The sequence below is a fragment of the Pleurodeles waltl genome, chromosome 11 (genome assembly GCF_031143425.1).
Source record: "Pleurodeles waltl isolate 20211129_DDA chromosome 11, aPleWal1.hap1.20221129, whole genome shotgun sequence".
Lineage (NCBI taxonomy): Eukaryota > Metazoa > Chordata > Amphibia > Caudata > Salamandridae > Pleurodeles > Pleurodeles waltl.
Genome location: NC_090450.1, coordinates 213975652 through 214001468, shown reverse-complemented (window position 1 = coordinate 214001468; position 25817 = coordinate 213975652).

The following is a 25817-nucleotide window of genomic DNA, read 5'->3' as shown; positions in this document are numbered from 1 at the left end:
CTCAGCATCATCTGCCAAGGTGAGGAAGGGCCAGAAAAGCAAAGGCAAGGCACTTCAGGCCTCGAAGGCTTCAGGTGAGGGCCTGGTGCCCACCATCAGAACCGCCAGCACCGCCACCTGTACCACAGCCAGCACCGCCGCAAGCACCACCACCTGCACCGCCACCTGCCCCGCCGCTGCCACCACAACTGTCAGCAGCAGCATCCCCAGTGGGCAGCCATCCGAGGCTGCATGAGATGGGCTGGTGCCTCCCTCCCCAACTGGCAGAACCAGCACCTGCACCACAGCCAGCACCGCCAGAATCCCCGCCGCAAGCACTGCCACCTGCACCGCTGACAGTAGGACCACTACCAGCAGCAGCAGCCCCAGTGTGCGTCCATCCGAGGCTGCAGGAAATGGCCTGGATCCTCCCACCACCACTGGATGCACCCCCACCAGCACCGGCACTACCACCAGTTTGTAGCCTTAGTTGCCGCAGGAAGGAGTGTGGCCCTGCCTCCATGGAGTATCATGCTACCTGTTCCCTGCAAATCTAGTGCCTCAGACACCCAGGTGAGGGAATGTGAACTGCCACACCCCAAATGCTGCATCACTGGGCACAAAGCCCCCTCCAGAACCAGTGGAGATATGCATCCACTCACCCTATCCTTGGCAGGATGAAGCAGACTGGGCACAAGGCCCCCTCCAGAACCAGTGGAGAAAGGCATCAACTCACCCAATCCATGGGAGGATGAAGCCGACTGGGCACAAAGCCCCCTCCAGAACCAGTGGAGAAGCCATCCACTTGAGAGACTTGAGAGACTGTGGCTTTGCACTCCCCAGACCTAGCAGTGGGCAACCCACCCACTAGAGAGACTGTGGCCTTGCACTCCCCAGGACGAAACAGTGGGCAACCCACCCACTAGAGAGACTGTAGCCTTGCACTCCCCATGACCAAGCAGTGGGCAACCCACCCACTTGAGATACTGTGGCCTTGCACTCCCCATGACCAAGCAGTGGGCAAACCACCCACTTGAGAGACTGTGGCCTTGCACTCCCCAGGACCAAGCATTGGGCAAACCACCCACTTGAGAGACTTGAGAGACTATGTACTTGCACTCCCCAGGACCAAGCAGTGGGCTAAGCACCCACTTGAGAGACTGTTGCTTTGCACTCCCCAGGACCTAGCAGTGGGCATGGAACCCCCCCGAGGAGCAGGGTGTTATTACTTCTTCGGGCTGAGGTGCCCCCCCACTTTCCCGTCCCCCTGAGGTGCCTGTGTGTTTTCGACCTGATGCCCCTGCAGTATTGTCTCCGTATTGAGGCAGGAGTCAAGTGTGGGCTTGGCCCATGATTTTTGGCCCAGTGGGCCACAGACATTTGCAAAAGACAATGTACAGCCTTCTGTACATATTATAAATATTTGTATATACTGTTTTTCTATTCGTTAGATATATCTGCATATTTCAAAATATCACTGATTTAACTCAATTCCTTTTGTCCTTGTGTTCTTCCAGGGGGTCACGGGGTGTAAATATACTGTTGTTGCATGTGTTTGTGTGTACGGTGTTGTGGGTGAGGGTGGGGGTGTTGCCTGTTACGTGTGTGTGTCACTCTCTTTTTTTTCCCCTCCTCACCCGTGTGCTAGGTGCAGTACTCACTGTGGTCGCCGCCGCCGCCTTTGATATTCCTCATGTATGAGGAGCTAGATCAGCATCTGCAGGACCTGCAGCTCGGGCTCCATGGTGTCCTGGTTCTTCGCTGAGTCTTGAGAGGTGAGTGGTTTCCCTTCCAAAGACTGTTTCTGTCGTGCTTTTCATGTTGTTGGTGCCACCATGGAAAAGCTGGTGGATTGGCGGGTTGTAATGGGGTGGGCGGTACATTGGGTTCCGCCTGTCTGTTGGCGGTGACCGCCACGGTGTTTGCTGCTACTGCCGTAGCGGTCGGAGTGTTAAAGTGGCTGTCTATGTTGGCGGTGATCCCATTTTTTTACCGCCGCTTTAATACCGACCGCCATAGTTGTAATAAGGGCCTTTGTTTGCTTTCAAAAGACTGAAGACACTTTATATCACTTTTCAGTGATATCTCAACATTTTCTAATTGCATTTTAATCATTTTGACCTGCATCTTATCAGATAAATATTATATATTTTTCCAAACACTGTGTGGTGTATTTTTGTGTTGCTTTATGGTGTTATTGTATGATTTATTGCACAAATACTTTACACATTGCCTTCTAAGTTAAGCCTGACTGCTCAGTGCCAAGCTACCAGAGGGTGGGCACAGGATCATTTAGATTGTGTGTGACTTACCCTGACTAGAGTGAGGGTCCTTGCTTGGACAGAGGGTAACCTGACTGACAACCAAAGACCCAATTTCTAACAGCTTCCATTTGAAAGTATTAGATGTCTGTTTAAACATGCAAGTCACACATACATATTTGTCAGTTTTGCATGTGCTATGCAGGGACGGCTTTTGGGCGGTGTGAGTGGTGCGGCCGCACATGGCGCTGACCTCAGGGTTGGGGGGGCGCTGTGTTTAGCAATAACTTCAGAAACTTGTGATTTAAAAGCACCTGCTGAAAAGTTCCTTGTGCGTCTAGACTTCAGAAAACAATTAAAATGTCAAGATACCTCTTGTGACTAATATTCCTGCTAGAGAGAGAGATGGGAGTTTTGCCTAGTGGCTGCTTTGACTCAACATAAAGTAACGTAGAGGGTTAATTTGCCTGCTGCAAAAAACATAACTATGGGGCATATTTAAGAAAAGTGGCACTACACATAGTGCAGCGCCACTTTTCTTGCACCCCTTAGTGCCCCACTAACACCACCATGTGTGTGTCATATTTAAAATACGGTGCACCATGGCAGTAGTTAGGAGACTAGCAGCAGAATTATTTACGCTAGTCTGGCACTTTGCAGGATTAGCGTAAAAAATGCTGAACCTAATCTTGCAAACCACCCAGAGGCCCATTGTAACCAATGGAAACCTCCTTTTAATGGTTGCTCTGATCAGGCGCTAATAGTGCCAGAAGAAAATGACAGATTTCTTTGTATCATTTTTGGGCCTCCCTAATGGGGGATGCCCCCTTTGCATACATTTTTCCTAGAGCAGGCATAATGTAATGCAGAGGGTTACAAAGTGGTGCAATGCATGCATTGCGTCACTTTGTAAATATGGTGCAGTGTTTTTGGCCTTCTAACGCCACATTAGTGTAAAACAAATGACAATAATATGACATTAGAATGGCACTACGGGCTCTTAAATATGCCCCTTTGGGGCATATTTAAAAAAAGTAATGCTGCACAAGGGCTGCGCCACTTTTCTTGCACCGCTTAGCACCCCTAAAATGCCACCATGTCTGTGTCATCTTTAGAATACGGCGCACCATGGCGGTAGTTAGGAGACTAGCATCAGAATTGTTTATTTTAGTCCAGCGCTTTGCAGGATTAACATAAAAAATGTTGATGCTAATCCTGCAAAGCACCCACAGGCACATTGGTACCAACAGAAGCCTCCTTTTAACAACTGTTCTGAGCAATAGTTAAAAGTGCCAGAAAAAATGAGGCAAGGAAATCTGTCAGATTTCTTTGCGCTATTGTTTTCCCCCCTCCCCCAATGGGGGAATGCCACCTTTGAATACATTATGCCTCATGCAGGCAGAATGTAACGCAAAGGGATACAAAGTGGTGCAATGCATGCATTGCACCACTTTGTAAAATTGACACAGCATTTTTGGCCTTCTAATGCCACATCAGCATAAACAAATGATGCTAATGTGGCGTGAGAATGAAACTAGGGGCTCTTAAATATGCCCCTATATTTTATGTGGATAGCAAAGTAGATTAGTAAAGCCAGCCTTTGCAAGTGTTTTAAAACACATGAATGTATGTGAAAGGGGAGCGATGGAAAGATGAGGGGCACATTTGCCGGGTGCTAGTGAGTGAAACTGAGGAGGAGGTCATGGGAGGGTGCCAAAATAAAGTGTTGCTCAGTTCTAAAGCCAGCCCTGGTGCTTTGTACTTCGTGCTGGAAAGGAGTGCAATGGTTCTGTAACCGTGCATATACAAATAAATGTGATTCAAAGGCAGTCATATATGCTACAGACATATGGACATATCATACTAAGCTGCCAACAAACAGCTAAATATCTCAAGTATCAATATAGCAGTTCCTGATCTTATCTGCATACCATTTAATGTACACACACATTGACAGAGGGTAAAGGACATGAATACCATGTCCAGTAAGAATAGATATTTATTTTTAAGGTGAATATATAAAAAATAGAATAAGGTAGGTATGAAGTGCATAATTATGAGACCTGCATATTTGTAGATGGGCTAATCAATTTGGTGTTGAGAAAATATTTATGTCATATCATAGATGAAAATTACATTTATAGTAGTTAGCCAGATGTGCAGGTATTTTGTGATTCTGATATGATTTCTAACCCATACATCACTTAAGTAGGATTTGTGTATAAGCATTTACCTATTATTAATTGATACAGGTGTAAATACAGACCCTATATACTTGGGTCAGGAAGGATAACATTGTTCTGAAAGGGATATGTGCATGATTTCAAATGTAATAAATAGAGATGATTATGGGGGTCATTACAACATTGGCGGTAAAATGCGCTTACCGCCGTGCAGAAGACCGCCAATACCCCGCTGCGGCCGCGGAATTCCGCCACAGCTATTATGACACACAGCTCGGAATCCGCTGAAATTCAGACACCCACACAACTCTGCCACACCAAAGGTCAGTGATAAACTGGTGAAAACAAAACCTCCACCTCCACGCCAACAGAAACACGCCCATGCTATTACGACCCACAAATCCACGCGGCGGTCTTTCAACCGCGGCATTCCATTGGCGGTACACAAAATACACACACATCTCCAAAACACCGCCACATTGGACAATTCAAAATACACACACCTGATACACATACACACACCACTCCCACACACCCAACACTATATAAAACACACACCCACATCACCCGCAAACCCCTACAACCGAAAAATCACGAACGAAGGCCAGAGAGAGAGCACAGAATAGACAACCCCATCACACAGAGGCACACAACACCATCACACACACAACATCTACGCACCAAACACCACACACCACTACACATCACCACACTCATCACCACATACACCACCCCACACATCACACACACAACCCCATGTCACGCCAAAGACACCCCGCTTCTCCGAGGAGGAGCTCAGGGTCATGGTGCAGGAAATCATCCGGGTAGAGCCACAGCTATTTGCCTCACAGGTACAGCACACATCAATAGCCAGGAAGATGGAGCTATGGCACAGAATAGTGGACAGGGTCAATGCCGTGGGACAGCACCCAAGAAATAGGGAGGACATCAGGAAGAGGTGGAACGACCTACGGGGAAGGTGCGTTCAACGGTCTCCAGGCACAACATCGCGGTGCAGCAGACTGACGGAGGACCCCCACCTCCTCCTCCACAACTAACAACATGGGAGGAGCAAGTCTTGACCATCATGCATACAGAGGGCTTCGGAGGAGTCGGTGGAGGATGGGACACTGGTAAGTCAAATCTTAACTATCATATCCCCCACCCTACCTGTATGCTCTCACAAACCCCCACCCTCACCCCCTCCCTTATCACTCCAACTCCTCACTAATGTACTAATAACACAAACCACACATCCCAACACCAAGCCCTGTAGGACACAACTAAGCATGGTCACCCCTCACTAAAGCATGCTCACTGCACATACCCAGAACAACCCCCTAACCATCATCACACAAGCCCTCACACAGGAATGCTTGCACTGGGGTACACAGACACCCACCCATTGCACACCATCACACACACACATGCAATAATCATGCTCTTATGCCCCTGCAGGAACCCGAAGGACCGTCACCACACCAGAGGGTCCAGACAACACCACTCCACCCCCAGAAGAGGCCCACAGTGACGATAGCAGCTCTGCCCTACTGGATCCTGATGACCAGCCCGGACCATTGTGGGCCTCGGGACAGTTGGTTCCCCTTGCACAGGCACAGCCCAACACTGAGCTTCCACCCTCTGGTAACACCAGCACAGCACCCACCCAGCAGGCCCAAACCTCCCTACCCAGGACAGGTCAATCAGCGGTGTGTCCACCACTACAGGGAACCCAGGATAACCCACCACCCCATCAACAACAGGGACCTGGGGGCAGTGGTAGTGGGCACACGGTCCAGGGGACGGAGGCCCAGGAACACAGGGGAACTGGGAGGGCTGCTGTGCCACAGGGGGCGGACAGGGAACCCACTCTACACGAGGCCCTCTCCTCCATCATGGGAGCCTACCACCACTCCCAGGAGACGATGGCGACTGTCCTGGCCAAGTTTCAGGAGACCCTGCGCCTGCAGGAAGAACAGTATTTGGGGTTCAGGGAGGAGCTCAGGACCATCAGTTCCGCCTTGGGCACCATCGTAGGGGTGCTGAAGGACATACAGAACACCATGAGGGACAGACACCGTGGCACTCCAAGGGGCCCCTGACACTAGCCAGGACGATGAACTGCCCACCTCCTCCGCCAGCGCTAGTGGACAGGACGCCCCGCCACAGGACCAACACACCAGCACCCCACCCCCTGCAGACGGACAACCACCACGCAAGCGGTCCCTGAGATCCAGGAACAGAACAGAGCAAGATGGCAAGACCCCCGCCAGGAAATGAGACCACCCTGTTTGTCCTCCCACTGTACCACCTTGTTACCCTGTCCATACTTAAACTGCCCCAGCTCCACTTCCTATGCCCAGATGGGCAGTGCATCTGTGAGACTAATAGACTGGACTCTGCCATGGACACTCCTACGCCATCACCCATCCTCTTTTTACAACCCCCTCACATTTCTGAGCACTTCAATAAACACCCTTGAAACACAAAACAATCTTGAGTCAGTCTGTGATTTACTAATTATCCAAAACACCGCCACATTGGACAATTCAAAATACACACACCTGATACACATACACACACCACTCCCACACACCCAACACTATATAAAACACACACCCACATCACCCGCAAACCCCTACAACCGAAAAATCACGAACGAAGGCCAGAGAGAGAGCACAGAATAGACAACCCCATCACACAGAGGCACACAACACCATTCTGACGGGTGCCCCCTTCGATCCACCTGGACTTGCAGGGATCACAGCAGACGCAGATGTGGTGGCTGAGGTGCTGGGCTGGGATCTAGACATCCTGGCCCTAGGGGATGGATAGGGGGAGGTGTAGGGAAGAGGTTAAAGTTAGCTAGAAAACGATTTTTAGACACACTGGGATAGGAAGATGGAAGGGTGTGGGAGTGGAGGAAGAGGTAGTGATTGTAGGAGGTGTACGTCTGCTGAGTTTGTGTGAAGGTGCATGGGCTGGAGGCTGTTGTGAGGTGGATGGCTGATGAGTGGGTGTGTGCCTGCGTTTGTGTACTTTGGGAGGAGGGCTCACAGACACACTGGGAGAGGACACAGGGGACGTTTGAATGGTAGTGGGGGTTGTGATTGCACGTGAGTGGTGTATTGTGATGGGGAGCTGATGATGGAGGCAGTGGCTGATGAACTAGTGCATGCAGGTCTGAGTGGAGACAAGACTGATAGGGAGGTGGAGGACGTGAAGGAGGGGGACACAGTGGAGAAAGTGGATGTTGGTATGTGTGCATGGGTATGGTGCTTGTGTGAGTGCCTGTGTGATGTGTGGTGCTTATGTTTTCCTGAGCCACTTTTGTCTGTTGGTATGTGTGCATGCTGGTCTGAAGGTGTGCTTGGTATAGGCTGAGGTAGAGGGGATTGGGTCGGGGTAGTGGAAGTTGTAGGGGGGAGGCTGGAGTCAGGGACAATGGCTGCCATCTGTGCTGAGGCCAGATCCTGAAATGCTCTCTGTTGGGCCGCCACGCCAGAATAAATGCTCTCCAGGTATGCATTTGTTTGTTGCAAATGCCTCTCGACACCCTGGATGGCATTCAGAATGGTTGACTTCTCAACAGTGAGGGATCTCAGAAGGTCAATAGCCTCCTCATTGAGGGCAGCAGGGCTGACTGGGGTAGGGCCTGAGGTGCCTGGGGCGAAGGCAATACCCACCCTCCTGGGTGAGCAGGCACGGAACAAATGCTGAGGGGCTGCTGGGAGGGCGGTGCTGGTGGGGGGGGGTGGAGGCTGTACCTGTAGCTGGGGTGGGCACAGAGGTGTCCACCATCGCCAGGGAGCTTCCATCAGAGGAGGAGTCGCTAGTATCCACTCCTGTCCCCGTCGTGGAGCTCCCCTCGCCCTCTGTCCCACTGGTGCCTTCACCCTCGGTGGATTCACCCTCATGGGCCATGTGGAATACAGCTCCCTCCGTCGCCGGTGCCTCCGCTCCTCCGCCAGATGCTGCTAATGCACACAAGGACAGGGTGACAAAACAAGAAGGGGGAAAGACATTGGACACACATTGTCAATGCCAGCAACACCACTACCGTTGGCAGACACAGCACACACTGAGCTGCCCTGTGCACTAGGCCTTGCCCAACCTGTCACTATGGTAGTCACCAGCCCATGGGGTACAATGCCTAACGCCAGCACATGCACTCCTGACACCCACAGGACCCTGCACACTAGTAGCTGCCCAATTGCGACATTGGGGTAGGGGTGCTTCTGAGCCTGCAAACAAGGGACATACCCTGGCATGACTGCCCTGGCCTAGGGGCACCCACAGCCCACTGGGTTAGTGGGGTTGCCTGGGGTCCCTGTAGTGGTGGACACACTGCTGATTGACATGTCCTGGGGACAGTGCCATTGGTCTGCTGGGTGGGTGCTGTGCTGGTTTTTCCTGAGGGGGGAGGTTCTGTGGTGGTTTGGGACTGTGGCAAGGTAACCGACCGTCTAGAGGTCCCAGATGGGCCTGACTGGTCTCCGTGATCGAGGCATGCAGAGCTGCTGTCATCACTGTTGGCCTCTTCTGGGGGGGGGGGATGGATGTAGGTGGCACCTCCTGTCCAGTGACGTTGGGTAGGGGTCCTGTTGGGATGCAAATGCATTGTTATTGTATCTGTGTGTGCCATCTTGTGCAATGGGTGTGTTTCCCTGTATAAATGTGCTTTCCCTGTCGCCTTGTGTGATTGCTGATTAGGTGGGCTGGGTGAGTCTATCTAGTGTGCATGGTGTGGTGATAGGTGTCCATGCTGGTCTGTGATGGGTGTCCATGCATTGGTGTGGCATGCAGGGCTTGGTTTTGGGATGGGTGGGTTGTGATTGTGGGGTATATGTGAGGTGTTGGAGTGATGGGGTGAGGGTAGGGATAGGAGTTTATGATGGCATGCAGGTAGGGTGGGGGTGATAAAGTAGTAAATATTTGACTTACCAGAATCCACTCCTCCTGCTACTCCTGTGAGGCCCTCAGGATGCATGATCGCCAAGACTTGCTCCTTCCATGTTGTTAGTTGTGATGGAGGAGGTGGGGGTCCACTGCCAGTCTTCTGTACAGCAATCTGGTGAAACCACGGAACGGACCTTCCCCATAGGTTGTTCCACCGCTTCCTGATGTCATCCCAGGTTCTTTGATGCCGTCCCACAGCGATGACCCTGTGGACGATTCTCCGCCACGGATACATCTTCCTTGCAATGGAAGTCTGCTGCACCTGTGATCCCAATAGCTGTGGCTCTACCCGGATGGTTTCCTCCACCATGACCCTGAGCTCCTCCTCAGAAAACCTGGGGTGTCTTTGAGGTGCCGTTATGTGAGTGATGTGTGAGGTGATGTGTGAGGAGCTGTGTTGCGATGTATTATATGACGGGCGTGGATGGTGTATGTGTGATGGTGTTCTGTGCATCTGGGTGAAGGTGTGGTCTTTGCTTTTCTCTGTCTGCTTGTTCAATTTGTTCATTGAAAGGGTTGTGGGTAATGTGAGTGTGTGTTTTATAGTGGTGTGGGTGTGGTGTGTGTATGTGTGTCAGGTGTGTGTACTTTGAATTATCCAATGTGGTTGTGTTTTGTATATGTATGTGTATTTTGAGTGCAGCGGTGTGTGCCGCCAATGGTTTACCGTGGTTGAAAGACCGCCACGCTGATTCGTGGGTCTTGATACTGTGGTCATATTCCTCTTGGCGTGACGGTGTGGGTTTTGCTATTGCCAGTTTATCACTGACCTTTGGGCTGGCGGACTTGAGTGGGTGTCTGTAGAGAGGCGGATTTCTCTGTGTGGGTCATAATACCTGTAGCGGAATACCGTCACTGTCACTGTATGTTGCCAGCCGTCAGCACAGCAGTAAGCAGGATTTACCGCCAGGGTTGTAATGAGGGCCTACATGTCCCAGGTCCTTGAGCCAATTCCTAAGATTGTCATGTACAACAACACATTGCTAGGAAAACTTATCACAAGGCCAGGAACTCACACCATACCACAAACATGTCTGAGGCACAACCATCTCCAACTGACAAATGCCATGCTACATACGAACCCTGTTGCAAGCTTTCACAACAACTTACTTCTTTCATCGTTTGCAGCGGACCAGGTTTATGGCATCCAGCCATAGGTGATGACCCCATTTGCAATCCAATGAGGGACACTGTCAGACATGCAATGTGGTGGAAAGGACATTTCGCATCCTGAAATCTAGATTCAGATGCCTGGACCTGACAGGAGGCAGCCTCCTTTACACCCAACCCATTGTGTGTTAAAAGATCCTCAAATGTGCCATCCTGCACAACATATGTGTGTGAATGAACGTGCCAATGTATAACCAGGTTGATGACCTGCCTGAGGAGGAATAGGATGGTTCTGACGATATGGAGGAGGAACAGCACAACACAGCTGCTGGGCTACGCCGGAGACAACAAATTGTTGACAACCTTTACACATAAGAATCACTGAAATAACCATGTTAAATATGTAAATAAACACTTTACATCTACAACCAATGCTGCTTTGGTCTATTCAATCTCCACTACATATTTCATAGGAATGTGAGTCTTACCTCAGGCAGGGGGTATGTAACAGTTACTAATCTGGCAAGTGATGTCCTGGCATCATATGTGATGTGTAACATTGTACTGCCACCATCACACACATCACTTACAGCCTGGTCACTGGTATGTGACAACTGAAGGACACAATCCATGGACCACAACATATAATGTACCTGCACGTTGCCAAATTGCTAATCAATAGGTCATCACACCCAACTACATCTGTACCAATAAGATGTATATAAGGGGCCCACACCTGAGGTTGTGGATGTTGAAAAATAGAAAGTAAGTCATGTTCGGACTGAACACTGTCACAGCTCAGTTTGAGAGTGTCAATGGCTGCATGGAACATGTGTGATGAGGGGGGACATCATTGGTAACTATGCTCATCATGATTTCCCAGGGGTATTAACCAATGGAGAAGTTGAGCCTGCGCAGTCTTTCCATGGTAATCTGTCCTGCCACTGCAATGGGTCACAACCTTGACACAGGGTAAACATGACCTCACTCATTGCATTGACACATCTGTGGTGTGCACATTAGTATGGATGAGAACTTATTCAGCTAGGGCAGCAGGTCCACCATAACAAAAGCAACAACCATTGGTAAATGCAATGAGTGAAATCCAAAATATGTGATCCTACCATAATCTGGGTGGAATGTAGTCAGAGTGTGTCACACACACTATGTACCAAAGATATATACATGTCAGGCAAATATGCTGTCTTCACACAGCTCTCCATAAACTCTAAATCCAAATACGGTGACAGAAGTCGGGTCACATTTTCCTGGGTATTAATAGTTCGCCCATCATTAACAATGCCTGACCTGCGTATGCAGCTTCAAATAGTATGCTCTGTATGACAACATCACACATCACATACCAATACACAATCTAAAATCAGAAGTATTGCATTGCACTGAATGCCAAATACATGTGGATTCACTGTTGTCACACATGAATATATAAGCATGACATGCAGAAATTTGCATGCTGTTGACTCCGTAACACACACATTGGTGGAACAGAACAATCACACGCTTACCACATTGTTGCATGAACTAACACATGTGGCCATACCCAATATGGCACACTGCAGCAAAGTCCGTGTCATATGTATCTTGATTCAGGGTCCATCTAAGGCCAATGCAACAAACCATGTAATCAGGAAATGAGTAAAAAAATATGATGCAAATGCAAAGAAAATGACACATGGACCATTAGCGTGATTTCTACATTCACACTCCTCTAAATGCAGTCTTCTCTGAAATCGACGCATAACCGTCTTGCGTCAATGTAAACCAACCATGTGTGTTATGCAGCAAAAAACCTATGCAAATGTCAAATGCAGCAAAACACGTATAACTGCAAAACGTGACGCACAGGGACAGGAAGTGATGTAATAGGAAATCCTATCTACAAGCATGGTTCAGTGGGTGTAGTTTCAATTTCTAGTTGCAATCTGTGCCTTTGTGACTTTGTAGTTGTGTTTTGTAGCTGGTTGAGTCTTGGTTGTGTTTTGAAGTTTGTGGTGTCCCTTCTGTTGTGTACTTTTGTATTTTGTGTGTATTTTGTCCCACTAGTTGTGAGTTTGTGTAGTTTTTGTCTAGATTTGTATCTGTACTGTGGTGTGTGTGACCGGGGTAGTTTGTGATTTGGGATAGTTGGTGTAAGTTAGTGGGGTTAAGTTTCCGTTCATTTTTCCTTCTTAGTTTTTAGGGTCAGCTTTGACCAAATTCAACATGTCTTAAAGAGGGAGGATGACCAGAATGTCAGGGGATGAGCTCGGTGCATTTGTGTGGCTGGTATCCCACTACCTGCCGATGATGCTTGAGATGGGTGGCTGCGTGATCCTTAGATACTTGACCAAGGCAAGGCGGCTCCGGTGGGGCAAGGTGCTCCACCACCTAAAGCGAATTTACAGGACCGGCAAGAATGAGCACCAGCTAAAGCATCTCCGAGCAGATCTGGTGGCCAGTGAGCAGGGTCTGCTCAATCACCTTGTTATCATGATCGGCAGACCTGTTGGTGAGTCCCCCATTGGCATACTTTTGACTGTTCACTGCTCTTGAATGACAGTAGCAGATGAGTTGGAGTGGTGCATGCAATGCTTGTAGGCAGGTTGTATGCAACCAGAATGAAGAGTATCTGCGCCGGTCTAGGCTTGGAGTTCACATGCCCAACAATGATACAAATGCAGGTCAGTTGTCTGATGAGTCCTGCACAACCATCATGAAGGCACACATTTCATATCCCATAGCGTCACCAGTGCCCTGGTATAGTGCCATGTATGAAATGCCAAGGCACCGTCAGCCTATCATATGTCCCTGGATTGTGTCAACAAAGTGGCGCAATGCGTGCATAGTGCAACTTTGTAAACATTTCACGCACATGACCCCTGCCACAGCCATTATGTTAGCAAAGGGGGTTTATCTGCCTTAGAGGCAATGATTGTGGAGCATTTGATAACATTAGACAACTTTGCCACATCAGTCATGAATTAATCAACGCAGAATTACAATTGAGCCGCATTGCACAACACAAAGGGCCTCTGGGTTTGAGTACCTGACTTAGAAGTCCTGCAAAGCGCAGAGGTAGTGACGTATTTTTACACAGCTCCCCCTTATATCATGTTGTGTCGTCTTCTATAGATGGCCCACACATGGTGTTGTCAGGGGTGTGCTAAAGGGCACACATTATGTGGGGCAGCACTAGGGGCCGGAATAATGAGAGGCAAGTGCCGCCCATTCATCATAATGTGATGTATTAGCAGCACAAATTAAACCTCAAACACAGAGGCCCTCATTACAACATTGGCGGGCGGCAACCGCCGCCTGCCAAGTTGTAACCGCTGTGCGGCCACCAATGCGGCCGCACTCCCGCGGTGCCCATTATGACATCCCCGCTGGGCCGGCGGGGATGTGGGCCGCAACATGGGAGCCGGCTCCAAATGGAGCCGGCGGTGTTGTGGCCGTGCGACTGGTGCAGTTGCACCCTTTGCGCTTTTCACTGTCTGCAGAGCAGACAGTGAAAAGCCGCATGGGGCCCTGTCAGGGGGCCCCTGCACTGCCCATGCCAGTGGCAGTGGCAGGGGCCCCGTGACTCCCCGTACCGCCAGCCTTTTCCTGGAGGTTCAAACCGCCAGGAAAAGGCTGGCGGTAGGGGGACTCGTAATCCCCTTTGCAGCGCTGCAAGCAGTGCTGACCTGGCGGATTACTACTGCTGGGGCCATTGTGGCGGGAAACCGCCGGCCCCGGTGGTGCGACCGCGCCACTTCTGCCACGGTCGTAATGACCCTGGAAGTACCGCCAGCCTGTTGGCTGTGCTTCCGTCATTTCAGCCCTGGCGGTCCTGTACCACCAGGGTTGAAATGACCCCCATAATTTGTAAATTAGTGTTGCATGTGCGTTGGTAATTAAGGTAAAGGCAGTGCACACTTTTCAATATTCAAGTCCCAGGTGCTCCCCCACTGTTGTCCTATTGGCTGCTTTGTGTCACTGGGCAAGGCCATGTAAGTGAGATTGAACATGAATTTGGAAAAGACTACTGGCAGTTCCATGTTCCAGTTCATGTTCTGTCACAGACTGCCCCCATATCACACACATGTGCAGAGTCTGTTCCACTAGCCTACAGCTCCTCACTGACATTATGAGTTTGCACTGCATCAGCTCCATCTCTGCCACATCATTCACCTGTAACTCCAGATGCATCCTCTCTCTTCAGAGCATGTGTGTCTGTGTTGAACTCTTTGTCTATGCCCATTTACTTCTCCCTCACTGGATTGACAATAGTGTACAATGGCAACAGTGGCAGGCCAACCTGTATTTGCAATACATATGTGTCACAATGCAGTCAATGTGCAGGTAGACAAAGCAACTGCACATGAGTCCACAGCCATAGCAATTCCATAAGTGTGTCTGTCTTGTGATGGCACCCACATTTAACTCTGTTCATTGCAGGTTGTGTAATGCAAATCCCCAACACCTTGCAATACCCACACAATCCCAGAGTAGTAGTGTGTCTGTGAGCTATGATGATGACATAGTTGTTATCTACATCTGTGGTAGGCATAAATGCCATGGGTATTACAATGGTCCTGCCACTGCTACAACCATGGCATGGCCCTCAGATGGAAAATACATGATCAAACAGTCCCATTTGGCAATGGAGGTGTCATGCCCTCAGACAGCTGCATGACAATATAGATGTTGCAGGGTGTAGCACTACATGAGTCACTGGCCCAGTGCTATGGTTCAGATGTGTGACTGTCACTCACCTGAGTGTCTGTGTCATTGTGTGATCAAAATGGTGTGTATGTTGCACTGTTTTCCACTAGGACAACCATCTCACTCCTCTCAACTAGTTCACAATGAAATTTGACACTAAGCATGGTTTACCATGCATGTCTTACAGGTAAATCAGCCCCCTACACCATTGGCAAAGTGGCATGATTTGAAGACCCAGATGTATCCAGTAAGTATGATAATGTGTGCCTGTGAAATAATCCAGGGTTTGGTGTGAGTGAGTCATGTGTGTTGAATTCAATGCCAGATGCGATGAGCTGTCCAATGATCAGATATCAAAGTAGCCTGGATGGTGACATTACGGCCCAGTTAGAGGAGCCCCAAGCACCACCAGAGGGTCACATCTTGTGAGGCTCGTGGTGCACAATGACCAACATCGTGTACACAAGGTGGTGACAAGCCACATGTAGGGCCACACATGATGAAGAATGACAGAGTTCAACGCTGTGGGAAAATTTGCAATGGCGCACTCCATCATTCTCACAACATATGGATGCAACATATTGAACCCAATTTGATGCATCCATGTATTGTCATGAAGATGGAGGACTGAGCTGGCTATTGTCCCCCAGCATGGCACTCTGGGGGTCATTCTGACTCCCGCCGGCCGCGGTAACCGCAGGGCCGGCGGGAGCTGCCAGAATACCGCTATGCAGTCGAAAGACCGCCGCGGGTATTCTGGGTTTCCCGCTGGGCTGGCGGGCGACCGCCAGAAGGCCGCCCGCCAGCCCAGCGGGAAACACCCTTCCATGAGAATGCCGGCTCCGAATGGAGCCGGCGGAGTGGAAGGGGTGCGACGGGTGCAGTTGCATCCGTCACGATTTTCAGTGTCTGCATGGCAGACACTGAAAATCATGGTGGGGCCCTGTTACGGGGGCCCCTGCAGTGCCCATGCCATTGGCATGGGCACTGCAGGGGCCTCCAGGGGCCCCACGACACCCCATACCGCCATCCTGTTCCTGGCGGCCAAAACCGGCAGGAACAGGATGGCGGTATGGGGGTCGGAATCCCCATGCGGAAAACCGGCGGGACACCCCGATTTTCCGTTTCTGACCGCGGCTGTACCGCCGCGGTCAGAATGCCTTTGGGAGCACCGCCAGCCTGTTGGCGGTGTTCCCGCGGTCGTTGGCCCTGGCGGTCAATGACCGCCAGGGTCAGAATGACCGCCTCTGTCTTTTGCACTCCATGTATGTTATGCTTATGTGGAATGTAATTGACGTGCGTGCAGGTGAAGGCAAAACGTGTGCTGGCATGGAAATGGGTGTGAAAGGAATAGTAGTGGTAGATCTGGTATTGATGGGTGTCTACACTTGAACACATGAATGTAGGTGTGATAGACCTAGGGATACCAGCTTCCTAGTTTTCAGCCCTCCTAACATATGGTCCACTCCTTGACTCCAAGTATGAGTGGGCAGGCCTTGGTGGATGATCACGACAGTTGAGATGATGGATTGCGTGGCCATCCCCCCTTAGGCTCAGGGGAAGAGGAATACCAAATTTGTAGGTAGATGTGATGCTTACAGTGTAGATGACAGTCATATTGATCAGGATTGCAGGTGTACCTATCAGCTCTGACCCCTTATGCTTACCAACAGCATCCCATCCTCCCAATAACATGTTCAAGTTACTGGTGATGTATGTTTTGAAATAGACACAGATGATGAGGAAGTTTGGCCCTGATCTATGTAAATTTAGCGCTGCCTTTGCATTATTCTTTTTTATGCAAAAGCGGGGCACGCTTCCAAAAGTTTGGTTCATTTTCTAGATTTGCCTCACTTTAGCATCAAAAATATGATGCTAAGGCAGTGTTGACGTTACATTTATCAGGGCCATTGTCTTTTCTGGAATGTGAGTTAGAGTGCATGTGTAATTAGATGTAGCAGTGTAAACTACTAATCTGTACAGACTCCACACAATTTAACAGCTGCCAACATGATCAATTATGAGTTGCGAAGCTCAGGGAGGTACTGCCTTATCCTGGCAGTGGATACTGGTTTCAGACAAATGGTTCACTGCTACCGTGCAGAAAAGGCAAGAGGAAAATGTCTGGCATTCCCACAAGGCATCCACACACTGCCTAAGAAGGCTCAGCGGACACCTAGCCCCTCAGCAGTGTGGGTGGGCACAGCTGGCACCACACCCACAACATCAGCTACAACTGCATCGACATCAGTGCAACAGCCCACACCACCTGCTGCCATGGACACACCATTGCTGCAGGATCTGCAGAGGGACATGTCCCTTGTACTAAAATGTTTGGACAGCTTAGAGGGAGAGGTAGCCACCAACACCAAGATGTTAAAATACACTTAAAAAAAACTAACGGAGGCCAAACTTTCACTGCGCTCTAATCTGCCACCTCCAGGTTCTGTCCCCTCCCTTCTGATTTTCTCATATATTTTATTGTGGGCCTTAGTGGGTTAGTGTTAGTCTAGTGTAGGTATTTAGATTAGAAAGGATAAGTGGATTTGGGGGATAGGTTTTGTACTTATTATGTGTTAATTGGTGGGTAGGTCATGTGGGGGGATCTATGTGTTTTCTGTAATACAAAATGTAAAAAATATATATGTGTTTAGAATTAGTTAGTATATGTGTAGTATTAGTATATGTTGGTCTGCATGTGTCTTGTAACTTAAGGGGGTGGGGGTCCAATGTTTAGAGTGTGGTGTTAAATGTGGTAGTTAGGTTTAGAATAGGGTAGATAGCTTTAGTTGTTTAATAAGTATATTTAGAATATGTTAGTTCAGGATAGGGTAGGTTTTATTAATCGTTTAGGTTTGTTGAAATTTTAATAAACTTTTTTCCGTACTCCTATACATTTTTGTGTTATATGTTTGTGTCTCAGGATCTTCCCTTGAGTGCAAATTGTGTGTTGGCCTTGGGATTCTGTCCTACCTCCGAATACCTCTCTTGACATGTGCATCACCTATTGACAACTGAGCTGTCACATTGGCTGCAACAACACATCTACTTGCCCATGCATCTGCCATCCAGTGTACCCACCACTCAAGGTGACTATAGTTACTTTGTAATGGACAGGTAGCTGTGTTACTTCAGCTGTCATCCTAAATTGGGACTCTATCCTGCAAAACTGACCGGTGGCAATCACTAATGAGGTTCGGTACCTCTGTATCACATCAATGTATTCTACTGGTACTCACAGCTGACGATAATGCCCTAGAACTATTTTACAGGCATTCCTGCCGTATGTAGTGAGTGAAGCATACATGTGTTCTTCATTTGTGACATACTCAGTGAATTGCTTGTAGGGGATGAGACGAGCATTAACATTTGTCATGTTAGGGAGCTTGTGTGTAGCTATGTGCCCCGACAGCCCCGCACTCTTGAACTAATATTCTGTGACTAATGACATTGACACACACATCACAATTACTAAGCATAGTAGATGGATCACAATACACAAAGACAAGCAGTTTGTGAAGGAGGTATTTATGTACAAGTGCCGTAGTGCGATATTTACAATGTCCAGATCAGTGATCCTGTTTGTGAAATCCATACAATCGTGACACAACACAAGTCCAGGGTTGAGGCACATGTCATGGGACATGCTTGGGTGAAGTGCTGCTAAGTGTGGAGGAACAAGAATTGCCAATTGGTAAGTGAGAGGCAATAAAAGTCCATAGCAGACAGGTCAACAGTGTGTCGGTGAAGTGTACATATATCCAACTGTGCTAACACTGGCATGATCTCAAGCACAGGACAAAAGAGAACACTGCTGATGTGGCATGGGCTGGTGCTACCGGGAACTCTTACGAGTGAAGATGATCTGTTCCACATCTTCATCCTCCGATGTGAGTGGTGTCTCCTCTATCCTTGATGGTGGTGGTGGGTAAGTAGAGGGGGCCACACACACTTCAGTGGATGAAGGTGGGGAATCCCAATTCCCGGCACCTGCTATTTGTGGAACAACATATGGCATCACTGCAGAAAGGAGGAGCTGCCTATTTTTCAGGACAGCAGCAACATCTTAGTGGTAGGCAGCCATGTCTGCTCTGAGGGAGGCCACTTCCTGGTACATGGAGTCCAGCTTGTTCTCAATTATGCTGCTGTCAGTTTTGGAGGGCTGTTGTTGTGGCCTCTACCTCTATGTCCCTCAGACACTGCTGGACCCCATGCAGTGGGGAGTGTGTGCCTCGTTTGGCTGCAGTATGTTCCTTGGCCGTAACAAGGCATGTGCGCATTCCTTCTAGGCTGGCTGCCATAGTCTCCATCCCCACCCGCTTGGCCTGCTTCCGCTGGACACCTACCACTGTCCTCTCAAAGCTGGTCCCTGGATCCTCGGAGTCCTCAGCTGTGTCGGTGCTGGCAGGTTGTACTATTGGGGTGTTAGGTGGGGCACCTGGGATGGCTGCTACATTATTTGTCCTCCTTGCCACTGGAGTAGTTGTCTGGAGGGATACCAGGACTTCTTTGGGGGTCTCTTGGCTGATGGGTGTCAGCTGGACATCCAGGTACTCAGGGTACTTCAGGACAGGCGATCAGCAAAAGAGACATCATCCTCTGCAATGAGATGGTGTAAAATCAATCTTTCTGTGTTGTGGCAGTTGACATGTCACGTCACTGACTTGCTATTGGAGGCTCATTGTCATCTTACATCCCAAATATTGTTCCTGTACATTATGGTTGCAGTCTATCAGCCCTTTGCCCCGTCTGAGTGTCACATTAAGGGAAGCTCAGGTGGCACAATCGCTGCATCATATCTACTAGGTGTGATGTAAATCCTTTTGGTGGCTTGACACCATCTCATTATTGTTGACCCTCCCTATACATTCATTTGCATGGTAGGGACTTGCAATGGGTGTTGCAGTGGTCAAGGCACAGCAACACATTGTAATATGCCCCTATCCCAGTCTTACATGTTACACATACACCCAGGTGGTACTGAAACCTTACACCACTCCAGGGGTGGCATTGGCAAAACACTATGCTGTTGCTTCTTTTGTTAGCTCCTCATGTTGATGTATGTGTGCTACATTGCACAGCACCCATGGACCTCACAGATTTCCATTTCATTTTCTGTCTCTGCTGTAAGGTGCTCCTTCCTACACAACAATGACCTTCCCCTAAATTCAGCCATCCTTGCACTATGATGCAAGAGATGCAGCTTTGTGTCAGTGGAGGTAAATTGACACAGTCACAGGAGTGGACTCAGAGATGGCCAGCATGGGTACCATTTGTTGCTGTGTACGTCATTTTCTACATGACAGTTCCTGATGGTAGATTAGTTTATGGACATAGCCAGTTAACTGGAGTTGAACTTAGGTCAGGGCCTAGAGCTAGTTTGATGGTGATTTTGCAGGTAGTCATACTGGTGCATACATGGACCCTCATTACAAGTCCGGCAGCCTATGACCACCTGACTGCCATTGTCTATATGAGCACCCCCAACAGCGCAGGTGGTAGTGGCACATGTTGTCTTTGGGGAATGGCCCATGGGCCAATGACCTGGCACTGGCAGGTTGCCGGCAGCTTACAGACTGGCACTGCCACCTGTCTTGTGAGACCAGACCAGACCAGTATTAGGATCAGCACTACCCACCAGCTGTGTTCCCGCTTTTCCACCAGCCTTTGCATGGCAGTGAACACCCATGCAAAGGTTGGTGGTGATGTGGTGTGGTAAGCCCCTGGGTGCCCCTGCACAGCCCATGCACCTGGCATGGGCAGTGCAGGGGAACCCATGCCCTGCCCCTTTGCCCTTTCCACTGCCTGATTTGCAGGGCTAAGAGCAGCGTATCCTGTCACACCCAATGCACCTGAAGACTGGCACTGACTCTATTTGATCCATCACCAATGTTGTTGTAAGTGCCCCACAGAGCTACCATGAGCAGACAGATTTCCACCCGCCATCCCAACAGGTGACTTATACTGCCAACTGCAAAGGGTACACTGTACTGGCAATCTTACCAACATCAGACTGTCCCATGCACCATCCCCCGCTCATCAATCTGAAATTGTACACCATTATGTTCACAGTCATACACCATGTGTTTTATGTGTGTGGTTAATTCCCCATTCCTAGGTGTCTCACATGGTTGTGTCTGAGTAGTTGTGGGCTCAGCCTGTGTTTGTTGTGACCTACAGTTTGCAATCTGTAGTATATATTTCCTGTAGTGGCACAGTTCTGATCAGCGTCAAAATGTGTGGCTCCACACTACACCATTTTAGTTGCTCTGCGTAGTGGCATATTTCCAGTGATACAGGATCACCCTGCTATTCCCCAGCGCCTCCCCAGATTACCTTTCCCTGCACCCACAGGAGCATCCATACTGCATGATGGAGTGGTGGCTGCCTTATATGGAGTTGTTGTTCATGTGCGGGGTGGTGGTGCTACCGGCATATGTCTGGGTACTGTTGTGAAGGGGTTCAATTAATTGTGTGCTGTAAGATGCAGCACACATGTGTGTTGGCAATGATACAAGGCAGTTGCAAGGTGTTATTGCAAGGGACACCTCCATGACGTTACCCCACGAATGGTATTGACTGACTTCGCACTCTCTGATGTCTTGGTCGTGTTGGTAGGGTTTGTTCGACTATATGCAAGGCATGCTGTGATGACATGACCAGAGGCACAGTAATTATACATGCCTTCCATCCTATGTTCTGCATATTTACATGTAGGATTAAGCCCTGGTGATTGACATATGTCCAGGTTGTGTATGTGTCGTGGTGCATGGCACAACCAAGGCTTATGTACATGTGTTGCTTACGTTTGAATGGTGCAATTTGCTTCATGTGCAATGTGTCCCTCTGTGCTCCTTTGACATGCATTGAGTGTGTCCTACGTGCCTCCCCCTTCCTGCACTTGCCAATTTAGTATTAATTTCCCCATTGAAACTTACCTTGCATTTGTAGTGTTTCCGGGTAGTCTGTGCTGTCCTGTCCTGCGATTCCAGTGACCAGTTCCTCCGGGATGACCGCTGCAACCATCTCCTCCATCTCGTCCAGGTACTATTGTGGTGCTGGACTACCACCTCCAGTTTGCAGTGCTGTCTTCCTGTTCCTTGACATTTTCTCCTTTGTCCTTCACTTGCAACTATGCTAGCATTTCTTGCACTCAGTTATGGTTCTCCTCACCTCTGCCACACTGTTGATCATGTCACTATCTGCTGCCAGACTGTCTCTCTCCTAACAATTGGCAATTTGGAGGTGACGAACTAAAACAAACACTTTTTCTTCTCCTTTCCCAGGGACTTGAGTGTGTCCTCCTGGCTGGTTCCTGGTTGAAAGGGGTCATCTTGGGGTCTCTCCTGGATATCTGGGTCCATTTTGCCTCTCCTTTGCAATCTTTTTCCCCATTAGGGTCTGAAGTTGACGCTAATGAGGTTAAAAATGGAGCATATATGTTTTGCGACAAATTTAAGTGCCATAAAACAGGTTAGAGTCATTTTTGCGGCGATAACGTAATTTTGCCTTACGACAAAGGGCAATGGTTACTGTAATTTTTTTTTACTCTAACCATTTTTTAGTGCTGTCTTGCATCATGGCATAAATTTCACGCCCAGATGTCGCTAAAAAATGGCGCTAGTCAGCTCTAAGGTTTTTGATGCAAAACCGCATTTGAGCAGTTTTCCGTCAAAAAGTATAAATCTGGGCCTTGGTCTGTATTTTAATTCTTAATTGCAGTAGATTTCTGAATATGTTCACTGCACGAATTTAATCGCCCGAGATAAGAGCCATAGGCTGAGGACAATGAAGGGATCTAAATTCTATATAAATATACTGCTATTTCCTCAGACTATTCTTCTAACAGTAACTGTGAACACAGACTGTGGATTAACGTATCCCATGAGATATGGACTTCAGACTGGTTTAAATTTGAATTCAGGAATAATTTAATTTCTGAGCGGATAACAGAACTGAGTTTAGCAGAAGATGATGAAATGTGAATTGTCCTGGGGTGTGGAAGTGTAAACTGAACTGAGAGATACATGATAGTGCAGTCAGTAGTAGTAAAACCCGATATATCACAGAAATAATACAATTTACTAACTCACAAGAGAATGTAATACAGTCATTTCTTTTAACAAACTTTATGACGGAAAGAAAATGATGCAAATGTAGAAGATCCAAGGCTGTGGGCACCTAATATATCAATTAGATTTAGAGTTTGCATAATCTGTACAGCTTGATATTGTTTTTTGTGTTTTTCTTAATAAGGACTAAAGATGCTGGTGCGAATCAAAATGCATATGGATCAAGAGTACATCAAAATAATTCTCCCAGATTGCAAAACTATTGCAAAGGGAACGTCTATGGTCAGATGCAGCAAAAAGCCTTCGTTTTCCCTGGTAGGAGCTTAGGTAAAATGAACAAAAAAAAAATCAGAATTTTTTATATAACATTAAAGAAAGACACACTGACCCAATTTATCAACTGCTATTTTAGAGACAGAAATAATGAGACTGTAGAGGAGGATTTCATCTTCTCCAATGTTAGATCCTTGAGCAGTGACCAAATATTTTCTAACAAGAAACTGCTCAAAAAGTGAGTTGTCACCATAATGGAAATGGGCGTTATTAACACATAAAACTCCTGGTTAAAAATTCTGAGCATATTTTCCAGGATAATGTGGGCCATTTGCATGTCAGGTAACAATCCAAAGTGAGATTTTAGATTCACTTTGTGAATATAACTTTAAGAGGTTATCTCACCAATGCTTTCATAGAAACCTCTTTATGAACTATCTGTCCAGGGTGCCTTACCAAACTACCTATTCTAGCCCAACCAGTCCCCTTTCTCGTGTATCCTTCTCAGTACTAACCCGAAGCACACCCTGAAGCCAATCTTCTTTCTGTGACCCAGGAGCTTCCACTCTAAACGTAACAATCTCACGCTCAAATAGATATTTGCCCAGTAATAGGAAAGGTTTTTGTCAAAGAGAAGCAGCAAGGATAAACAAGGATAACAGGGGATACACATAAAACACAGCATACGAACAGATGTGTACACCAATTGTTTTAAAGAACAAAACAGATCTTCACAAAAAGATATTTTTCATGATTCTCAAAGTTCTTCCCAAGGCATCTAAATGCCAAAGATAAAACTCACAATGCCAAAGTTTCAGGGATGTTCCCAACATTCCTATGCAGCGTCTACCCAAAATGTGTATGTGTGGGGGGAAATTGCTGAACTCCACTTGTGCAAGCACTCCAGGCACCAACCTGGCCTGGGGCAGCCCGCCCACTTCAATCCTACATCACATGCCTGGAGGCGCCTTTTTGATTTGAAGGTCGCGGCGCTCCCACTGCAAAGGGAATATTGATGAACACCACTTTTGCAAGGAGTCCAGGCAGCAGGCTGCTCTGGGATAGCCTGCCCACATCGTCCTACATCACGCACCTGGAGGTGCTTTTCGGACTTAAAGGTTGCGGTGCTCCCACTGTGCTGGACACGCCTGGGCATGTGTCTGGGTGAAGACGGGGCCAAGAGTGGGCCTTCTGTGCCAGTCAGCGGCTGGAAGAGGCTGGGCCCTCTATGTTTACTTTCCCATCCTTTTGTCCGTGTCTGTGTGTGGGGAAGGAACCTTTAGCTGGTGAGTGGTTACCTGGCCTTATTGGTGTGAGAGAGCGTAGCTTAAATATTACATATATTAAATGTGAAATGCTTATATAAATGCCTAACAATGCTGCATATGAAAAATGACCATAAACATTAGTTGCTTAGTGTGTATTCTTAATATGATTATAAGTGTGAAGTTACTACTGTACACATAGACTAATGACGATTGTAAGAAATAATTACTTGCACCATGAGTAATTGGATATATTAACGCTTACGAATATTGCATTTGTATTAAAAACCATAGGCCTTAAGTTAGCGTGAGTTGAAGATTTTAGCTGTGTAGCTCTCATATTAAAGCATATTTTCTGTTTTTCAGTGTGCTGACTCGTAAAGGGCCATGACCCAGCATTTGTTCTTTTCCTTTGTTTTATGTTGCTAACTTCATCCTGTTCCCATCCACATGCTAGCTGCCTTAGTATAAGTTTTATACAGATTTGAAACAAATGTATACCAAAGGAATGTGCAAGGCCATTCGACCATGGATAAAGAAGCTCATGACCCGAGAGACGTGCCAAGATGATGACACAACACCCCGGATGTGCCACCTACGAAGACGTCAATTACGAAGACCAATCAAAGTGTTATAAATTATCGTGGGGTGACAATTTGGATTACCTAATGTATAATTTGATAGGTTAAAGATAGTGGGGTATAGTGAATATCCAATAGAATTTTGGGGGAAGGTATTGCGAAAAAAGGGAAAAAAACTCATGACACAGAAGAGTCGAGGAAATTAGGTAGGGAATGCTAGCGATTTTATCCAGAAACTCTGTCACTCTGTTTGGTGACTTTGAGACTTAATAAATTATCCTTACCCATAGACTGTCTTTATGTTTCTCCTCTTATGAGGGAAGTGTCCCCTCTCCACTAGACTAAGTTAGACTGCTGGCGTTACGACTGATGTCCTGAAGACGAAGACTGATCCTGTGTGCTGACTCAATCCTTGGAGGGTAATTAT